The sequence below is a fragment of the Zea mays genome, chromosome 2, assembly GCF_902167145.1.
Source record: "Zea mays cultivar B73 chromosome 2, Zm-B73-REFERENCE-NAM-5.0, whole genome shotgun sequence".
NCBI lineage: Eukaryota > Viridiplantae > Streptophyta > Magnoliopsida > Poales > Poaceae > Zea > Zea mays.
Genome location: NC_050097.1, coordinates 100,391,577 through 100,411,089, shown reverse-complemented (window position 1 = coordinate 100,411,089; position 19,513 = coordinate 100,391,577). Strand labels below are relative to the sequence as shown.

The 19,513-nt window shown below is 45.1% G+C and overlaps 1 pseudogene; it reads right to left on the bottom strand.

Annotated features, from left to right (window-relative positions):
• Window positions 1-1,993: 1,993 nt before the first annotated feature.
• Window positions 1,994-18,478, bottom strand: LOC109939161 (uncharacterized; annotated as a pseudogene).
• Between the last annotated feature and the right edge of the window lie 1,035 nt (window positions 18,479-19,513).

Below are 19,513 nucleotides of genomic sequence, written 5' to 3'. Positions count from 1 at the left end.
GCCCTGAGTACGAAGTGTACTTTCGCAAGTCTTACCCGACTAAGGAAAAAGACTCTCAAGGATATGCTGGATTTAGGAATCAAGGAGAGGCTCTTAGCAAGAATCAACTTAGATACTTTTGCAGAACTAGCTTACTAAAGTGAGTCCTTACTTTCAATATTTTAACGCCAGATTAAATATTAATAGACTCTGGTTGCACCTAGTCTGATTTCACCATCTCATCAATACAACATCATTTTTTACTCATAATATTTACATTTTGACTTAGGTTGTAGGTCGGAGATCAAGTCTCCACTCTCCGGGGATATAACGGCGATCCGAATCGATTTACTCAGCTGAGGATCTCTAACACACGACATATGTTTCTCGTAACTCTTGCATATGTCTACCATTCCCACGGATCCTCCACTGCATGAATAGGTCCACACCACCCGACAGCACACCACCCCTTTTAGGCGATCCTTTGCCAGGAGGGTACGTGTCACTCTCGCCATCTCTCCACTCCGAGTGCGCGATTGTCTTTTCATGTATTGAATAGCCGGGTTCAAGCTTACCCTGTCCCATATCCAGGGCATGTGGCTAGTTAAGATAGTCCTTGATCAACAGGCCTACATACACATTCAATCCTTAATTAACCTGGATAGAACATCACATGGTCCTAGCCCAAGTCCTGATTTAAGTACTTCCATCCTTAGGATTGTTTGTGTTCCTTAGGATGAAAAGAGCATTATAGGGAACTTTGCAGTAAGATCCCACCATGCTTCCAATGAAAATATTCTTGCAGGTAGAAGCCGTCCTTCCTTAGGATAACCCCTGAGCTAGGCATTAACGCAAAAGACAACCTCTATCCACAAGATCTAAGCAGGGCTAAGCATTTTTGTAAATCATATTTTGATACTTCATCAGAAGTATCTATAAAGGTATGGATATCAAGGTAGGCAATGCATCCAATAGTTTCCAAGCAACCCTATAAACTTGATGAACATTTCACTAGACTTAAAGTGTATAAAAATCTTTAAAAACACAAGAAAGGGGTTGCATGCACCGGGGCTTGTCTGGGTAACACTAGGTTAGTGTTTGTTAGATGTCGATCACTTGACGACCATCTTTTGTTCTGATACTTGTTTCGTCTGTCCACCTTCAGTTCCGTTCATCAGCACCATCTTGTGGTCGACTCAGTCTGGTTCTCCGCATCACGTGGTTAATTCACGTACCTGAATGAAATGCATTATGCACATGAATGCATATAGACAGGAATAGCACAGATCTAAATAGTACTACACCGACAAGAATTAAAAACTTAGTGATGAAGTGTCGTACTATTTCATACGAAAACACTAGTTATCGACATACGTCTATGCCCAATTATCACCTTTTTTTAGCGTAATCGCATCTATTTCAAACATCAAACAATAATAATTTAAGCACAAGTCTTTTGTCAAAACACCCAATATCAAATTACTCGTCACATTTTTATTCACTATTTTAGAATACCGACAATTGAGAGTAAGGGGGCATATTAACTAACTTTCTAAATTGTGTTTCTCAATTATCTTAAATTCTACGCTAATTAGATAGGTCGATGCCATTCACTGTTAATTATATGAGGTAATTTGCACATCTCTCATGACATCGAACTAAATACCAAACCTAGAATAAACTAACTAATTAAGCAGGGCATCGACTACATCAATTACCCAAATTGATATAATAACTCTAGAAAATCTATCAACTAGCTGATAGAAATACTTAGCCTATTTTTTTACGTCATCAGCTCGCCCGAATATCATATAATTTAATCTACCTTTCACATTACTGGTATTTCTAACTTAATCATATACACATACGAAGCGTCTTATTTTACAATCTTAAAACCAATAGTAAAAATAACGAATTGGCTCACCACATCTCAATTCGATTTGGTAGTTGCCTGAACGACGATGGCCTTCAGCTGAAGTCCTCGATCGAACATCTGGCGAGCGTGACCGACGAGCTAAGGCTGAGGCGAAGCTCGACGACGAGGTCGAACAGGGGATGATGAGCGTGAGCGCACGCCGGGGCTTGCCAAAAATACGAAGACGGTGGCGTGGTGTGCACACGACGCGAAGAAAAATGACAACTCCACGACAGCTTCACGAACACGGCGAGGACGCAGAGTGCGGCGACTATTCTTCAATGGCAAGAATACTGGAATTGGAGGCTGGTGGTCCGGACAGAGGAGCGCACGGCTCGGGAAGTTTCGACGGCACAGACAGCGAGTGTGGCAGAACCACCCGAATTATTCCAGCTTAAGTGCCTAAGTCACGCCTCAGGGGTCGTAACACACTTAAATCGGAATAACCCGTCAGTCCCTCAGATCTAGTCTGATAGAGCCACTTAACCAGGATCAAATTCCACAATCTCACTCGAAGGTGAGTCACAGAAGAAATACAATAAAACAGGAAACCTCAAATTAAGTGCGGAGTTATTACATAAATCGGAGTTTTTGCGTAGCAATAAAGTTCACGAAATAAAGTGCAGCGGATAATCGATGTCGTCGGTATCGAGGAATCGGGCAAGGCCTAGCCCACTACTCCTCGTGCTCCTCTCCTGCCGGAGCAACATCCCACTCGACCGTCCAACCCGGTGGCAGGGTGGTAGGCCAAGTCACACCATCAACCATTTCCTGAATGGTACCTGCAAAAATTGTGCCACAAGCAAGGCTGAGTATACTAATACTCAGCTAGACTTAACCGGTGTGAGGAGTCTACTCCTCTACCTCTAGACTATGCAGCTGTTTGGCTGAGGGGTTTGGTTTGCCAAAAGCACTAGCTGTTTCTAAAAGCAAATTTTAGCTTTTCAAATTCTATCATCATTAACTTAGCTAGATTTGCTCCTTCTAAGCATACATGGTAACAATCAATTAGTTCAATCAACAAATTATCTCAGGTAACCACATTTCACTTCTTACTCGATGCAGTACAAGGAATCAAGCAGTCTCATTAGCTGCAAGAAGCAGACGATTCGAATCGAGTTTTAACCTTGCAAGGTAAACCTAAACACACGGCATGTCAGGGTACTCCGACCCCACACATGACAACCGTCCCCATCGATTCCCCGTTCGCGTCCAGGCCTCACCGCCTTGGCATACAATGCTCCACTGACCCCGGCTGCCGCTGTGCAGTGACCGCACTTGTACCCACCATAGCTAGCATGGGAGACCCAGTCTCAGGTCGCATGAGGGATAAAGTCCGCGCCCGGCTTCACTCAGGTACTAGGTTTACCGATTACCATTTTTCCCGGCATGTGCTTAGTACGTTCAAAAGCTTGACTCAGGTATCCACACATTAATCCTTAATTCATTTTTCCCGTCTCATGGACAAGGCATCCTCCCTGGATCCAAGTCCATAGACCAACATAGATCCCGTTATCAAGATGAATACAATCAATTCCTGACCTCGCGCGAGTGCTAGAAAAATCACTCGACTTCTACCGAGATCCTGATTAGCAAGCAGCTACTCGACCTAGCATACTAGTATTCATCTCAAAAAGGAATCCTAAGTTCATGCAACTAGAGGTTTCAAGCAACTCCTACACTTAAGTGCACATTTCAATCCTACAAGCATTAAGTATAGTAAAGTAGCATATAATAATACGGTTATGCATAAAACCGGGGCTTGCCTTCAATTGCTGGGGCTGCGGGGAGATCCTCAATAGCAGCCTCTAAAGCCTGCTCCTGGTCCTCCTCTTGGACAGGTCCTTGCTCGGGGATGAGCACATACTCTCCGTCGGCAAGATTACAATCTAATGAATGCAATGCGTAAGATATATGCATGATATGACATGTGCTTTTAGAAATCACAACTTTAAAGGTGCATGATTTTTCTTGAGTTAAACAAGGTTAACTTTACTCACGCAAGACTCTTGGGTGGTATACTTGGTAAATTGGTTTAAACTTAGCTAAGGTAAGTAGATTACAATTTTGGGGTTCCACTGAATTCCTTTTAAGTCTTAGTGAGAATTGGTAAGTACTCAAGTTAGACTTATTGGGGTGAGGTTTACTTCTCCTTTCCTTTTCTTTTATTCTCTTTAATGTTTTGGAGTAGGTTTGAACTACAAGTTGCTTTTATAAAATTCTAAAAATTCTGTAAAAATTTCAGTGGCTGGGTACTGGTATATGTTTCTCTGTCTCAAAATTTGGGGATCCGAAAGTGAATAGTTTTCTCTGGACAAAATTATTAAATTCTAGGGCAGAAGGGGTGCTTTGAACTAAAACTATTATTTAACAGTGGGCAATTCTCCAAAACTTATTTTTGGTGGCTTTTAGGTGTTATAACATGACTTGATACAAATTTCTAATCATTAATACCTTTTAATTATTTTTCTATGGTTTTCTCAAGTTTCTAGCCAAATGGGTGCTTTCTACTACCACTATATTTGAAAACATCAAACAACAGAGTGCTTATTTTCCTTGGTTATTATTTTGTGCAAGAGCAATCATTCTGAAGTTTGGCCTCTTTTTTGCTTAAGGGAAGGGGTGGTATGCATTATTTGAATTAATTGGCCTTTCTCTTAAATCATTAGCAATTGGTATGAGTTTGCTTCCTTTTCATGGGTTTGCATTTTTCTCTGGTAGTTTATCTCATCATGGACATAGCTAATTTTTGGTTGCCCATTATCACATTAATAGGGGTTGTTCATGATTTATTTGGAAAATGCCTTATCAACACTTTGTATTTATTTTCCTTAATTAAAAAGTTGGGCTAGGGTGCTCTGTATTTTTGTAGTGGGGCTCTGGTGGTTGTAAGTCCACTGGATTTTTATTAATCATTTTGGTTGTAGTTTTGCTACTCTAATAATTGATTCTCAGTCCAAATAAGGCTAAATAAATCATTTTAATTTAAAACTGGTCCAAAATAATGGTCTCTGTATTTTTCCTAGGTTCCTTGTTACATAAGTAAACTAGGAAAAATAATCTTAATCACTGTTCATTAATTTCTAATGCCTTTCTGATTTTCTCTAAGTTTTGGACAAAATAGCTTTAAATGAATAACTACACCATAATTTCTAATGTTGGGGTTCCTACTATTTTTAAACAGTGTCTAAATGAGGTTTGAACATCTATAAATTTTCTTAAGTTCAGCACAGAAGAAAAACTAATTTTTCTTAATTAAACAAGGTTTGGTGAGTTTCTGTTTTTAATTTTAAACTCTAAAATTTAGAACAGAAAGCATAGGGTTTATCATTTTTAGATGATAGTTCATAATATTTAAGATCTTGTAAAATTAGTTTGACAAGTTTTGATTAAGAATTCATCAAGTTATGGATTTTATAAGTTCTCTGGTTATTTAAAAAGATTAACATAATTGATTAAATGGAAAACTACTTTGCACTGGGGTCCCTGGCGGGTGTTTTAAGTTTTCTTCGCGAATCAGTCCTTAAGCTACTATTCACATGAGTCACTGACGTTACAGAAAACCCCTCGGGTTCTACAAATCCTAACCCGAGGTCCTTCTTCTACCTTAAACAGTAACCGCGGCGGAAGAAAGGGCGGAGGGGCTTACCGGCGGCGAGATGGCTCCGGTGAAGTGGTCGAGGACGTAGGGGAGGTCTCGGGGATCACAACGGTGTGCGGGTCGCCGTCGGAGATGGCCGGAGTTGGTCGGTCCACGCGCGCACGCGGGGATGCTCGTCGGCGGCGAGGAGTCCGGCCTGGTCACGGCGAGATAGAGTAATTGGATGGGTCAGAGAGGTTCACGGGGTGCCAGAGAAGACATGAGCGCAAGGAATTGGGCGGAGACTCACTGGATAGCTCGGTCCACGCGCGGCGGCGGAAGACCGAAGTCCGGTGAGGTCGATCTCGGGCCTCCAGTGAAGTCCGGCCAGGTCCGAGGGCTTGGCAAGCTTCACGGGCTACTGGCGGAGCTAGTCGAAGCACTGGCTTGCCCAGAGGATGGCTGGAGTGGGCTGGCCACGGTGGCCGAAGCTCTGGCGGCAATGGCGGGTGGAATTGAGCTCGCCGGAGCTAAGGGAAAGTGGCTGGCCGGTGAGGGTGAGTGCGGGGCGAAGTGAGGTGCGCCCGGGGAGGCTTTATAGGCGCGGGCGGGCACGGCCGAGGGCGTGGGCGCGCGGCGGACTTGACCGGACGCCGGGGCGAGCGCGCGCGGGGGTTGGGCGAGCTCTTGCGTGCTGACCAGGGTCGAACACGTGTGCCCGTGCGTTCTGCCCAAGTTCTGGCGCGTGTAGTCGCTCATCCGAGCCTGCTCTCGCCTTGGTCAGTGCACAAAACCTCTTCTCCTCCCTACAAGCTACTATTCTTGTGTGGGGGTCATAGGATTTTGCCTAATGGTTGCAGAGATATGGAGCCAGGAAATCCGGTCTGTCTCCCTGCCCAAACCCGTGGCAAATCCAAGGTTTTGTCGTGTCTAGGGCTCACGTCCCAATGCCATCTTCTGGCACACGACAGAGGGGTTAGTTAGACACAATTTTGTCAATGGGGCCATTAGGATTCGAGTTAGGGATCAAGGTGAACATCCCTGATCTTTGGCTCAAGGTCTGAATTTCAGAATTCTGAAATTCAGAATTCCCATTAAGTCCCCACATGAGAAGCTTGATTTGGGGTTTTATTTGAGTTATTTTGGCTAAGCTTTCTCAACCTTTCTTGTTGCTCATTAAATATACTTCAATTTTTATAATTGGCTCAAGTCATAATTTTAAACTTTTCATCCCCTTTTTCTTATTTTCTTGAATTTTGCTCATGGGGCTCACTTAGGGTTTTCATTAGGGTTGTACATTCTTATCTTTTTAAAAGACTCAATTGTTTTGATCATGATACTTTTAAGTATATACTTGGTGAATTCTTTATTTCTTAAGTTAATTTGATGCTCATGCTTACTTTGGTTCACATAAAATAATGGTTCTTGGGTTGGTATTTGAGAGAAACCCTAGGTGACACTAGGGTGTCACAGCCTTCCCCCCTTAAAGGAATCTCGTCCCGAGATTCGGGCCAGAGTCCTCCCAGGGTGAAGCGAAGGGTGAGACTTATAGGAAATGGGTGAGTGTTGCTATTATTATGGTAAAACTGCTCTTCGAATGTCATTCTCTTTGCAACTTCAGAAGGAAGTCCTTTTAAGTTTTACTTCATAGTTACTTCATTCTGAATTAAGATCATATTTTTGAAAATTAGATTCGAAGGGCAGGAGGAGGGGTTGGGGGTGATTACGTACCAGCTTCCTTAGGTAGGCAATCGGGGAAGTTGGATCTCAAGAATTCCTCGGTTTCCCAAGTAGCTTCCTCCTCTGAGTGATTACTCCACTGGACCTTGTACATCTTGATCGATTTAGCCCGAGTTGATCTTTCTTTGCAATCCAGAATCTTGGAGGGGTACTCTTGGTACGATAGATCTGGCTCTATCTCCAATTCTGGCTCTGCTATGATCTCGATCGGCAATCGGACACACTTCTTCAGCTGAGATACATGGAAAACACTGTGAATGGCAGACATCTTTGAAGGTAACTTCAGCTTGTATGCCACGGGTCCACATGCTTCTATGATCTCATAAGGTCCAATGTAACGAGGGGCTAGCTTGCCTTTGATCCCAAACCTCTGCACTCCCTTGGTGGGTGATACCTTGAGGTATACAAAACTTCCCACCTCGAACTGGAGAGGTTTCCTTCTTTTATCATGATAGCTCTTCTGCCTGGCCTGAGCAGCTTCTAGATTCTTCCTGATTAGCCTGACTTTCCTTTCGGCTTCAGTCACTAAATCAGGTCCAAAAACTTCTCTTTCACCAGGTTGAGACCAATTGAGTGGTGTCCTGCACCTTCTTCCATAGAGAGCTTCAAAAGGTGCCATCTTTAGGCTGGATTGATAACTATTGTTATAAGCAAACTCTGCCAAGGAGAGGTGCTTATCCCAGTTCTTGCCACAATCGATCGCACAAGCTCTCAGCATATCCTCCAGGATTTGGTTTACCCTTTCCGTCTGACCATCAGTCTGTGGGTGGTAAGCTGAACTCCTGATTAGCTTGGTTCCCAAGACTCTTGCAATTGTTCCCAAAATCTGGCAACAAATTGGGCTCCTCGGTCAGAAACAATGGTCCAGGGTAATCCGTGCAAACACACGATCCGGTCAATATACAATTCTGCATATTTCTGAGCCTTATCAGTGGTGTGCACAGGAAGAAAATGTGCCACTTTCGTCAATCGGTCCACAATAACCCAAATTGAATCGTGATGACGAGAGGTGCTGGGCAGACCCACAATGAAATCCATGCTGATGTCATCCCACTTCCACGAAGGTACGGACAGTGGTTGCAAAGCTCCAGCTGACTTCAAGTGGCTTGCCTTTATCCTCTGACAGGTGTCACATTCTGATACATACTGGGCTATCTCCCTCTTCATTCTGGTCCACCAGTATAAAAGCTTCAAATCATGGTACATCTTGGTGCTTCCCGGATGCATAGAGAATTTGGAGAGATGAGCCTCATCCAAAATTTTCCTCTTGATGTCCTGGTCTTTAGGAATCACCAATCTGCTTTTGAACCATAACACACCCTTTTCATCCTGGCGGAAACAATTATACTTCTCAACCTTCTAATGGAGATTCTTCTTGATAATCTGCACTCCCTTGTCACTGAGCTGGGCCATGATAATCTGGTCTTGCAAAGCTGGCTCAACAGAAATGTGAGACAAAGAACCAGAAGGAATCACTTCAATTTGCATCTTGCTCAACTCATCACACAAGGTGTTAATGCGAGAATCCATCAGGATACAATTGCATTGCAACTTCCGATTCAAGGCATCTGCTACCACATTAGCTTTTCCTGGGTGATAATGTACCTCCAGGTCATAATCCTTGATCAGCTCTAACCATCTTCTCTGCCTCATGTTGAGATCAGCCTGAGTAAAGATGTACTTAAGGCTCTTATGATCAGTGAAGATGTTGCAGTGGGTTCCCATTAGATAGTGCCTCCACATCTTCAATGCATGAACCACTGTTGCTAACTCGAGGTCATGAGTGGGATAATTTTGCTCATGAGGCCTGAGTGCTCTTGAGGCATAAGCAATGACTCGGTTGTCTTGCATCAAGACACAACCTAGCCCGGTGCCAGAGGCATCGCAATATACGTCAAAAGGCTTGCTGCTGTCGGGTTGCGCCAATACTGGTGCTGTGGTCAGATGCTGCCTTAATGCATGGAAGGCATCTTCGCACTTCTGACTCCACACAAACTTGACTTCTTTCTTCAGCAACTCAGTAATAGGCTTCGCAATTCGAGAGAAGTCCGGAATAAATCTTCGGTAATAACTAGCTAATCCCAGAAAACTCCGAATCTGGCGAACAGTTGTTGGTGGCCTCCAGTTTATCACCTCTTGCACTTTATCAGGATCAACAGCTATTCCAGCCTGAGAGATAGTGTGACCCAAAAATTTGATTTCCTTTAGCCAAAAATCACACTTGGATAACTTGGCATAAAGGTGGTGCTCTCGCAGACGTTGAAGCACTACATGCAAATGCCCGGCATGTTCTTCTTCGTTCTTTGAGTACACCAGAATATCATCGATGAAAACCACCACGAACTTGTCCAATTCTGGCATAAAAACAGAATTCATCAGATACATGAAGTATGCTGGTGCATTTGTCAGCCCGAATGACATTACCAAGAATTCATATAGCCCATATCTGGTTGAGAATGTCGTCTTCGGAATATCACTTGCTCGTATCTTGATTTGATGGTAGCCAGAGCGAAGGTCTATCTTGGAAAATACCTTGGCCCCGACCAACTGGTCAAAAAGAACATCAATACGAGGCAAAGGATACTTGTTCTTGATAGTTACCGCATTAAGAGGGCGGTAATCTATACACAGCCTCAAGCTTTCATCTTTCTTCTTCACAAATAGTGCTGGACATCCCCAAGGCGAAGTGCTTGGGCGAATAAAACCCTTATCCAGCAATTCTTGCAACTGCTTCTTCAACTCTGCCAACTCAGCGGGTGGCATTCGGTAGGGCCTCTTGGAAATTGGGGTCGTTCCCGGTTGCAACTCGATGGCGAATTCAATATCCCAGTCCGGTGGCATTCCTGGCAATTCATCAGGAAAGACATCTGCATACTTGCAGACCACTGGGATCTTCTTCAGAGGTAGCTCCGTCATAGAGAAAGCACATGACTAAGAAGAACCCTAACTAGGCAGAATTAAAGTGAAATTCCCGCAGAATGGAGAATTAACTTCCACGGTACGGCTGGCTACATCAAGCACAACTTGGTGCAAGGTCATCCAATTTGCTCCTAGAATAATGTCCACATTTTCCAATCCCAACACAAGAAGAGTGGTTTTGACAATGTGGCTTCCCAGTTGAATAGGCACACTTTGGTTTAATTGATTAGTTGAAATTTTACCCCCAGGTGTGACTATCATAAATGACCCTTTTGAGTGAGAGAATGGCAGTTTGCATTTAGCACTGAACTTTTGGCTAATGAAACTATGAGATGCACCAGAATCAAACAGAATTAAAGCAGGTTGATTATAAACTGAAAAGGTACCGGTCATGATAGGAGCTCCTTCAGGTACTTCCTCCAGAGTAGTGAAGTTGAGCTTCCCTTGCCTGACTTGCACCTTCTGCTTTCTTCCCTTGTCTTGATTTGGTGCTGGCATCTGCCTCTGCTGGTTCCTGGGACAATTCTTGGCATAGTGGCCCACATTGCCACAAGTGAAACACTTGTTCCCATTGCCCTGGCGGAACTGCTGCTGCTGCGGAGGCTGATTGTTCCTTGGGGCAGGAGCTGGGTAGCGGTTGGGTGCCGGCTGCTGCTGCTGCTGAGGTGGCCTGATCACCCATCTGTCTGCCTGCTGCTGAAAACCCCTGCTATGATTGTGAGAAACAATCCGAAACCTCTGAGCCTGAGCGGATGGTGCTGCCATTGGTGCCTTCCTCTTCTTCTCTGCCCGGTGAGCAACAATGCAATCCTCCTGGGAGATGGCCATGTTGACCAACTCATTGAAGCTATCAGCCCGGACAGTGTTGAGTCGTTCCCGCAGCTTGGTATTGAGACCTCTGCGGAAGCGATCCCTCTTCTTTTCATCAGAATCAGCATGATACCCTGCATACTGGCATAAGTCGTTGAAGGCTTGCGCATACTGCAGTACCGTGCGGGTTCCTTGATTAAGGGCCATAAATTCATTCAACTTCCGATCCAGAATGCCAGCTGGGATGTGGTGTCCTCTGAAGGCAGTCTTGAATTCCTCCCAAGATACCTCACGATCAGCGGGGAGCATAGCACGGAAGTGATCCCACCAAGTCCGAGCAGGGCCGCGAAGCTGCTGTGCGGCGAAGCGAGCCTTGGCTTCATCAGGGCAGTCTCCCGTGAGGAGGGGAAACTTGGACTCGACGACGCGAAGCCACACGTCGGCGTCCAACGGATCCTCTGCCTTGGTGAACAAGGGCGGCTGCGTGCTCAGAAACTCCTGGTAAGTTGCCATAGCCGGAGGTCGCTGATGCTGGCCTCCACCATGCTGCTGAGGGTGGGGCTGGCGCTGCAAGAGCTGTCGCAGAATCTCATTCTGCTGGGCCATCAGCTCCTGCACTGTGGGAGCTGGAGGAGGTGGCGGGGGAACCTGCTCGTTCTGCCCGCGACGCTGCCTAGCTGCCATCTGAAAACAGAGATTGCCGCCATTGTTATCCCAACTCACAGTTTCGAACGACGAGATATCATTTCATATGGAAGGAAAAATGCCATAATCATAATATTAGGTTCGAAAGGAAGATAACATGGTGACAAAGATCCCACAGATTTCAAAAGTTTATAGGGTTACATCAATCAGGGGAAGGTACCCATAAGCCTAGTCCAAAATCTGACATTAACTAAGCTCGCATAGGTTTCTATCCGCCTAAAAGTGTCGAAGCGACTGCTTAACCCTGAGCGGTGGAAGCGACACTGGATACGGGTGAAGGAGGCATCGTGGAGGTAGTCCCATTGGCACCAGGGGCTGGTCCTAGCTCCTCGGGAGCCTCTTCTCCCTCGCTTCCTGCTTCATTGGCCTCCATCTACAGGTGGTGCATGTCCAAGTGGTCATTTGCTTCTTCGAGTTCCCTCTGCACATCGTGAAGCTGGTTCTCCAAGACATCAATAGTGTTGTCTCGGATCTCCACCTGCTGCTCCAGGGTGGCAATGCGCTGGCTCAGCCTCTCCACCTGCAGATCCTTCTCCACCAACTCCGTGGATAGGTAGACCACAAAATCTTCCCGACTGTCGAGAGTGAGCTTGGCAGTCTGAGCGGTGTTAGCAAGAAGTGTCATAGCATCGCTCTGAAGGGCCTGAAGGCGGTACAGCGCACTCATGCACTGAACGGTGACCCTCCCAACCAAGTCAGGATACATCGCCCACACATGCTTTACATGGCTCACGCGGTTACACCACATGGGATCATCCTTCTTTTCAGCAGGGAAGAGTCCCAAGGGGTGCATCACCATCTCCAGGGGATGGTAGCCACAGAAAGTCGTCAGAGTCTTCATGGCTGCTGCCTCAACGGTGTCGTCCGTCCTGAGACCAATCGTCTCAGAGTCAAGAGAACGCCAACCCGGCTGAAGGGGATGAGCCTCCAAAGTCAACCAGACCCGACAACGAGGTACCCGATGCTCCTCATACAACTGCACCGTGTACAAAGGGGGCGTAGGGTAACCGGCGGAGTTAAGCACTTCCCACAAGATGGAAGGAAAGCCATCGCGAGAAAGGAAGTCAGAACTGAAACGAGAGTCTCCTCCACTGGCGGGGGTGGGTGAATTCATCTGCGGAAGGGAATCAAAGGTAAAGATTATGGTGGAAGGAAAAAGAAAAAGAGAGCCCGGATGGTTTTAAAGAAAGGGGGTTAGCTCAAAATTTTAATTCCTTCTTGTGTTTTATAATGCATGCATGCTAGAAGAAACGCTGCCTCTAAAAAGAAAATAGGGTGCTTTTTAGGGCATCCTTAAAATATAAGTATTGGCCCACGGGGCCTAATTAGTTAGCCACCTATTTCTCCCTCTATGCCTAAGGCCTTTCGTCCTAGGTCTAGCGGTCTAGTCCTGACGATCCATAACAGTTTCTAGGCAAGTTTTAGATTTTGAAAATTGGTATTCATGGTTTATTGTTTTTCTCTGTGGTGGAATTTGCTCTGATACCAGCTATGGCAGAACCACCCGAATTATTCCAGCTTAAGTGCCTAAGTCACGCCTCAGGGGCCGTAACACACTTAAATCGGAATAACCCGTCAGTCCCTCAGATCTAGTCTGATAGAGCCACTTAACCAGGATCAAATTCCACAATCTCACTCGAAGGTGAGTCACAGAAGAAATACAATAAAACAGGAAACCTCAAATTAAGTGCGGAGTTATTACATAAATCAGAGTTTTTGCGTAGCAATAAAGTTCACGAAATAAAAGTGCAGCGGATAATCGATGTCGTCGGTATCGAGGAATCGGGCAAGGCCTAGCCCACTACTCCTCGTGCTCCTCTCCTGCCGGAGCAACATCCCACTCGACCGTCCAACCCGGTGGCAGGGTGGTAGGCCAAGTCACACCATCAACCATTTCCTGAATGGTACCTGCAAAAATTGTGCCACAAGCAAGGCTGAGTATACTAATACTCAGCTAGACTTAACCGGTGTGAGGAGTCTACTCCTCTACCTCTAGACTATGCAGCTGTTTGGCTGAGGGGTTTGGTTTGCCAAAAGCACTAGCTGTTTCTAAAAGCAAATTTTAGCTTTTCAAATTCTATCATCATTAACTTAGCTAGATTTGCTCCTTCTAAGCATACATGGTAACAATCAATTAGTTCAATCAACAAATTATCTCAGGTAACCACATTTCACTTCTTACTCGATGCAGTACAAGGAATCAAGCAGTCTCATTAGCTGCAAGAAGCAGACGATTCGAATCGAGTTTTAACCTTGCAAGGTAAACCTAAACACACGGCATGTCAGGGTACTCCGACCCCACACATGACAACCGTCCCCATCGATTCCCCGTTCGCGTCCAGGCCTCACCGCCTTGGCATACAATGCTCCACTGACCCCGGCTGCCGCCGTGCAGTGACCGCACTTGTACCCACCATAGCTAGCATGGGAGACCCAGTCTCAGGTCGCATGAGGGATAAAGTCCGCGCCCGGCTTCACTCAGGTACTAGGTTTACCGGTTACCATTTTTCCCGGCATGTGCTTAGTACGTTCAAAAGCTTGACTCAGGTATCCACACATTAATCCTTAATTCATTTTTCCCGTCTCATGGACAAGGCATCCTCCCTGGATCCAAGTCCATAGACCAACATAGATCCCGTTATCAAGATGAATACAATCAATTCCTGACCTCGCGCGAGTGCTAGAAAAATCACTCGACTTCTACTGAGATCCTGATTAGCAAGCAGCTACTCGACCTAGCATACTAGTATTCATCTCAAAAAGGAATCCTAAGTTCATGCAACTAGAGGTTTCAAGCAACTCCTACACTTAAGTGCACATTTCAATCCTACAAGCATTAAGTGTAGTAAAGTAGCATATAATAATACGGTTATGCATAAAACCGGGGCTTGCCTTCAATTGCTGGGGCTGCGGGGAGATCCTCAATAGCAGCCTCTGAAGCCTGCTCCTGGTCCTCCTCTTGGACAGGTCCTTGCTCGGGGATGAGCACGTACTCTCCGTCGGCAAGATTACAATCTAATGAATGCAATGCGTAAGATATATGCATGATATGACATGTGCTTTTAGAAATCACAACTTTAAAGGTGCATGATTTTTCTTGAGTTAAACAAGGTTAACTTTACTCACGCAAGACTCTTGGGTGGTATACTTGGTAAATTGGGTTAAACTTAGCTAAGGTAAGTAGATTACAATTTTGGGGTTCCACTGAATTCCTTTTAAGTCTTAGTGAGAATTGGTAAGTACTCAAGTTAGGCTTATTGGGGTGAGGTTTACTTCTCCTTTCCTTTTCTTTTATTCTCTTTAATGTTTTGGAGTAGGTTTGAACTACAAGTTGCTTTTATAAAATTCTAAAAATTCTGCAAAAATTTCAGTGGCTGGGTACTGGTATATGTTTCTCTGTCTCAAAATTTGGGGATCAGAAAGTGAATAGTTTTCTCTGGACAAAATTATTAAATTCTAGGGCAGAAGGGGTGCTTTGAACTACAACTATTATTTAACAGTGGGCAATTCTCCAAAACTTATTTTTGCTGGCTTTTAGGTGTTATAACATGACTTGATACAAATTTCTAATCATTAATACCTTTTAATTATTTTTCTATGGTTTTCTCAAGTTTCTAGCCAAATGGGTGCTTTCTACTACCACTATATTTGAAAAACATCAAACAACAGGGTGCTTATTTTTCTTGGTTATTATTTTGTGCAAGAGCAATCATTCTGAAGTTTGGCCTCTTTTTTGCTTAAGGGAAGGGGTGGTATGCATTATTTGAATTAATTGGCCTTTCTCTTAAATCATTAGCAATTGGTATGAGTTTGCTTCCTTTTCATGGGTTTGCATTTTTCTCTGGTAGTTTATCTCATCATGGACTTAGCTAATTTTTGGTTGCCCATTATCACATTAATAGGGGTTGTTCATGATTTATTTGGAAAATGCCTTATCAACACTTTGTATTTATTTTCCTTACTTAAAAAGTTGGGCTAGGGTGCTCTATATTTTTGTAGTGGGGCTCTGGTGGTTGTAAGTCCACTGGATTTTTATTAATCATTTTGGTTATAGTTTTGCTACTCTAATAATTGATTCTCAGTCCAAATAAGGCTAATTAAATCATTTTAATTTAAAACTGGTCCAAATTAATGGTCTCTGTATTTTTCCTAGGTTCCTTGTTACATAAGTAAACTAGAAAAAATAATCTTAATCAATGTTCATTAATTTCTAATGCCATTCTGATTTTCTCTAAGTTTTGGACAAAATAGCTTTAAATGAATAACTACACCATAATTACTAATGCTGGGGTTCCTACTATTTTTAAACAGTGTCTAAATGAGGTTTGAACATCTATAAATTTTCTTAAGTTCAGCACAGAAGAAAAACTAATTTTCCTTAATTAAACAAGGTATGGTGGGTTTCTGTTTTTAATTTTAAACTCTAAAATTTAGAACAGAAAGCATAGGGTTTATCATTTTTAGATGATAGTTCATAATATTTAAGATCTAGCAAAATTAGTTTGACAACTTTTGATTAAGAATTCATCAAGTTATGGATTTTATAAGTTCTCTGGTTATTTAAAAATATTAACATAATTGATTAAATGGAAAACTACTTTGCACTGGGGTCCCTGGCGGGTGTTTTAAGTTTTCTTCGCGAATCAGTCCTTAAGCTACTATTCACATGAGTCACTGACGTTACAGAAAACCCGTCGGGTTCTACAAATCCTAACCCGAGGTCCTTCTTCTACCTTAAACAGTAACCGCGGCGGAAGAAAGGGCGGAGGGGCTTACCGGCGGCGAGATGGCTCCGGTGAAGTGGTTGAGGACGTAGGGGAGGTCTCGGGGATCACAACGGTGTGCGGGTCGCCGTCGGAGATGGCCGGAGTTGGTCGGTCCACACGCGCAGGCGGGGATGCTCGTCGGCGGCGAGGAGTCCGACCTGGTCACGGCGAGATAGAGCAATTGGATGGGTCAGAGAGGTTCACGGGGTGCCAGAGAAGACATGAGCGCAAGGAATTGGGCGGAGACTCACTGGATAGCTCGATCCACGCGCGGCGGCGGAAGACCGAAGTCCGGTGAGGTCGATCTCGGGCCTCCGGTGAAGTCCGGCCGGGTCCGAGGGCTTGGCAAGCTTCACGGGCTACTGGCGGAGCTAGCCGAAGCACTGGCTTACCCAGAGGATGGCTGGAGTGGGCTGTCCACGGTGGCCGAAGCTCTGGCGGCAATGGCGGGCGAAATTGAGCTCGCCGGAGCTAAGGGAAAGTGGCTGGCCGGTGAGGGTGAGTGCGGGGCGAAGTGAGGTGCGCCCGGGGAGGCTTTATAGGCGCGGGCGGGCACGACCGAGGGCGTGGGCGCGCGGCGGACTTGACCGGACGCCAGGGCGAGCGCGCGCGCGGGTTGGGCGAGCTCTGGCGTGCCGACCAGGGTCGAACACGTGTGCCCGTGCGTTCTGCCCAAGTTCTGGCGCGTGTAGTCACTCATCCGAGCCTGCTCTCGCCTTGGTCAGTGCACAAAACCTCTTCTCTTCCCTACAAGCTACCATTCTTGTGTGGGGGTCATAGGATTTTGCCTACTGGTTGCAGAGATATGGAGCCAGGAAATCCGGTCTGTCTCCCTGCCTAAACCCGAGGCAAATCCAAGGTTTTGTCGTGTCTAGGGCTCGCGTCCCAATGCCATCTTCTGGCACACGACAGAGGGGTTAGTTAGACACAATTTTGTCAATGGGGCCATTATGATTCGAGTTAGGGATCAAGGTGAACATCCCTGATCTTTGGCTCAAGGTCTGAATTTCAGAATTCTGAAATTCAGAATTCCCATTAAGTCCCCACATGAGAAGCTTGATTTGGGGTTTTATTTGAGTTATTTTGGCTAAGCTTTCTCAACCTTTCTTGTTGCTCATTAAATATACTTCAATTTTTATAATTGGCTCAAGTCATAATTTTAAACTTTCCATCCCCTTTTTCTTATTTTCTTAAATTTTGCTCATGGGCTTACTTAGGGTTTTCATTAGGGTTGTACATTCTTATCTTTTTAAAAGACTCAATTGTTTTGATCATGATACTTTTAAGTATATACTTGGTGAATTCTTTATTTTTTAAGTTAATTTGATGCTCATGCTTACTTTGGTTCACATAAAATAATGGTTTTTGGGTTCGTATTTGAGAGAAACCCTAGGTGACACTGGGGTGTCACAGCGAGCAGGCGATTCAACGGCGAACTGCAGCAGGGAACGATGTCCTGTCTGGCCGAGCTGAAGAAAGCGTGGACCAGAGGGAGTTAGGGAGGGAGGACCGCAGCGCGCAGGGAGCTACGCACACGCAGAGAACAGCAACATGGGCGGCCAAGCAGGAAAAGGACTCGGCGTGGGAGTTCGACGCGCCGCGGCGAGCAGAGGGGCACTACCACGCACAGGGAGGTGAAGTAGAGAGAGAAAGCCGCGGCCGACAACGCGACATTCGTGGCCGAGTAGAGGAATGCGGCCCGCACAAGGAGCTCGGTGAGCAGGGAGCAGGAGACGGCCGCGCGGCCAACAGAGGACCAGGGGCGCGGCGCAGGAAGAAGCGCCAGGGAACAGTGCGGGCCTTGGCGAAATCCGAGCGGAGGTGTGCGCGTAGGGACTCCATGGCTGGAGCGTTGGCGCAGCACAGATGAGGGCGAGCGACCAGGGCTAAACACCGGGGGGTCATGGCTGGGAGGGCGTTCGGCCATGGGGGCTGAGCTTGACGAGCTGGAAGCCGAGCACGGTGCCGACCGAGGGAGCAAGAGGCCGGAGCGAGCTCATGGACGGACAACAAGGAGGAGGCGCGTAACAGCAGGAACAACGCGGAGGAGACATGGCTTGTTGGTCAGAGAGAGCAAAGAGTGCACGTAGAGAACGGCTGAGGATGAGACCGAGTACGTGAGGCCGTGAGAGTCAGATGAAGAACGGTGCATAGCTGTACGTAAGATAAGAATGAGCTTGGCAGGATATATGCACGATTTTGTAGAATTTTAGATGCCAAGTGATAAGGCTAAGGAGATGGCCATCTGTTGAACGGCGTATGAATGGGAGAAGGACGCGTGGAAGTAAAAATGACGCTAATCCTGTGATTTGGCCACGCAGTGCTAGCGGTGGATTGGATAAAGCCAACAGAAGAGAAAAATGATTTTCTGCCTTTCATTTTTAACAAAAGTAACGTAGATATTTAGACTCAGAATTAGAGTTTCGGTACGATGCTGAAAGACCAGACTGAAGTATTATCGGGTTAACGCTATTAATTTGATTGAGCCTGAATAAAAATTTATCTGTTTTCGGAACCCATTTAATTTCTCTACCTAAAATAGCACACTAAAGAATAATCCTAATTATTAATCTTGCGCACGATTTCTTGGTAACGCAAGCGATCCTAAATATAATTTTGAACCTAATCTCTTTGTCTCGGATAATATCGGGTTCGGATAAGATGCAAACAGAATGAAACCAAACGGGATCGAGCCTGATATTTTAAACTATATTTGATACGACTTAAAATCAGCTAACTTCATCTGCCACTTGAACACCTGATCGCTCTGTCATAGATGATTTATTGGAGAATTAAATCTTAATTATAATTCCTTAGACACGAATTCTCAGTTGACGAGTGGAGACTGAATTACTTTGCACCGAAAACTTTAGTCGTCGAGTTCTATTTAATTTGTTTGGGATGAACTCAGAGGGCTGAACTAAATTTTCAAATTCGTCTTTGCGCGAGCGATGAATTTTAAATAATCACCAGACTCGCCGATTTTTTGGAAGAACTATGTTCCGAACATCACGAAAATTCAGGAAGAGCCCGGATAGATAAAAATAAAAAAAATGATGTTTTACTCGCGACAGAAACAAATGCGATATTAAAATCGTG